This window comes from Bactrocera neohumeralis, unplaced genomic scaffold (genome assembly GCF_024586455.1).
Source record: "Bactrocera neohumeralis isolate Rockhampton unplaced genomic scaffold, APGP_CSIRO_Bneo_wtdbg2-racon-allhic-juicebox.fasta_v2 ctg4553, whole genome shotgun sequence".
NCBI lineage: Eukaryota > Metazoa > Arthropoda > Insecta > Diptera > Tephritidae > Bactrocera > Bactrocera neohumeralis.
The window spans coordinates 1-2,859 of record NW_026091570.1 but is presented as its reverse complement, the minus strand read 5'-3'; the positions used below and the strand labels follow the sequence as shown (position 1 = coordinate 2,859).

At 30.5% G+C, this 2,859-nt stretch overlaps 1 pseudogene; it reads right to left on the bottom strand.

Annotated features, from left to right (window-relative positions):
- Positions 1-215: 215 nt before the first annotated feature.
- Positions 216-1,245, bottom strand: LOC126767195 (cytochrome c oxidase subunit 3-like; annotated as a pseudogene).
- Positions 1,246-2,859: the final 1,614 nt, after the last annotated feature.

Genomic DNA, 2,859 nt, shown 5'->3' with positions numbered 1-2,859 from the left:
TCAGTTCTATCATTAACAGTGATAAGCCTCTTTTTGGCTTCAATTAATAACTAGTAATTTAACTAATATTTAAGTTTACTAGAATAAGGGTATTATATACCTAAAATTAGGTCGAAACTAATTGCAATAAATCGCTTCATATTCTTAATTATAAGGTAGATTGATATTTCAATACTTTTTGAATGCAAATCAAATGTTATAATTAACTACAACCCTAATTTGATCAATTTAGTATCCCTTGGTTTCATTCGTGGTATAGCCCGATAATTAAAATAATGATGAATACGATTCTTGTTGTGGCTCATATAGTAATATTAGAAATTGAAATAATTAAAATTATGGGTAGAATAAGAGCAATTTCTACATCAAAAATTAAGAAAATAATTGTAATTAAAAAGAACCGAAGGGAAAAGGGCAGTCGTGAAGAAGATTTAGGGTCAAACCCGCATTCAAAAGGAGAACATTTTTCACGATCTGTTAATGCTTTTTTTGATAAAATAGAGGCTAGAGTTATAACTACGCTGGTAATAATAATTAAAATTGATGCTATAATAGCAATTGAAAAAATTATCTATACTACTAATTAGTAGGCCTTATGATTGGAAGTCAAATATACTTATATACTATACAGATAAAAATTAATTATCCTCCTCATCAATAAATTGAAATATAAAGGAATAATCAGACGATATCGACGAAATGTCAGTATCATGCAGCTGCTTCAAACCCAAAGTGGTGAGTTTTAGAAAAGTGATTGTTTAAATGGCGAATTAAGCATACTAGAAGAAAGGTTGTCCCAATTAATACATGAATTCCGTGGAATCCTGTTGCCATGAAAAAGGTAGATCCATAAACTGAATCTGCGATAGTAAATGGTGCTTCGATGTATTCATATGCTTGCAGAATAGTGAAGTAAACCCCTAGAAGAACTGTAAAAAATAGTCCTAATCTACTATGGAAAAAAGCTCAGAAGAAAGATACAAAAAATAAAACTTCTGATAAAATAAATAGAATTATTCCTCACCGTAGTCCTAGTGTTACAGGTAGAGTGTGTAATCCTTGAAAAGTTCCTTCTCGAGAAACATCTCGTCATCATTGATAAACGGTTAAAATAGTAATAATATTTCCTAAGGCAAATAATGAAATATCATATTGATGGAATCATTTTACTAGTCCTGATACAGAAGTTATAGCTCCGATTGCTCCTGTTAAAGTGTGTTGACACGGGCTATAATGCGAATACATATGATTGAATAATAGCTACTGCTGATTCTAATACTAATAGAGCAATTTGACCGATTAATAATAAAGATACAATTGCATAAGAAAGGGAGGGTCCGGTGTTTCCTAGAAGAGTAAGTAATAAGTGTCCTGCAATTATATTAGCTGCTAATCGAACGGCTAAAGTTCCAGGTCGAATAATATTACTAATAGTTTCGATACACACTATAAATGGTATAAGAACTGCAGGAGTTCCTTGAGGGACTAGGTGAGCAAATATGTGCTGTGTGTGGTTGATTCATCCATAAAGTATGAAACATAATCATAGGGGTAGAGCTAATGTAAGAGTAAGCGTTAAATGACTTGTTCTTGTAAAAATATAGGGGAATAATCCTATAAAATTGTTGAATAAAATTAGTGAAAATAGAGAAACAAAAATAAAGGTTGACCCTGAATGTCCTGATGGCCCTAAAAGAGTCTTGAATTCTTTATGAAGTGTAAGAAGAATTGAATTTCAGAAGATGTGTCATCGTGAAGGTATCAATCAGTAGGCAGAAGGAATTAGGAGAAGTCCTAAAAATGTTCTTATTCAATTTAGTGATAAATTGAAAATGCTTGATGAGGGGTCGAATACAGAGAATACAGAGAATAAATTTGTTATCATTTTCAGTTTAAAGAAGTTGTTGAATACTTATTTGGGGGCTATCTGAGGCACTAAAAAATATTAAATACTTTAATAATTTTAGTTTGACATACTAATGTTATTTTTTAACTAATTTTTTTCATTAGAAGTAAGTGCTAATTTACTATAAGATGGTTTAAGAGACCAGTACTATTGGTTCATCTATTTCTTTACTAGGAATTCTATTCTTCTTATTCATCATTTGAGAAAGCTTAGTAACACAACGACAAGTAGTTTACCCTATACAGCTTAGCTCTTCAATTGAATGACTTCAAAACACCCCTCCAGCTGAACACAGTTATTCAGAACTGCCTCTTTTAACTAACTATCTAATATGGCAGATTAGTGCAATGGATTTAAGCTCCATATATAAAGTATTTTACTTTTATTAGAAACTAATAACCATCAGTTACACTAAAAGCTATTGGACATCAATGATATTGAAGCTATGAATATTCAGACTTTATGAATGTAGAATTTGATTCATATATAATTCCAACTAATGAATTAACAACAGACGGATTCCGACTTCTAGATGTTGATAATCGTGTAGTTTTACCCATAAATTCACAAATTCGAATTTTAGCCTCAGATAGCCCCCATTGGTTGATTAAGTCTGTTTATTATCTTTTCAATTACTTTCATCTTGTTTAGTATAATAAATTATTACTCTGTAATTCCTAAAACACCTAAATCAGAAATCTCAAATAAAATGTATTCAACAACTTTTCTTTATCACTAAATTGAATAAGAACATTTTTAGAAAATGATAACGATTTTGTTTCTCTATTTTCACTAATTTTATTCAACAATTTTATAGGATTATTCCCCTATATTTTTACAAGAACAAGTCATTTAACGCTTACTCTTACATTAGCTCTACCCCTATGATTATGTTTCATACTTTATGGATGAATCAACCACACACAGCACATATTTGCTCACCTAGTCCCTCA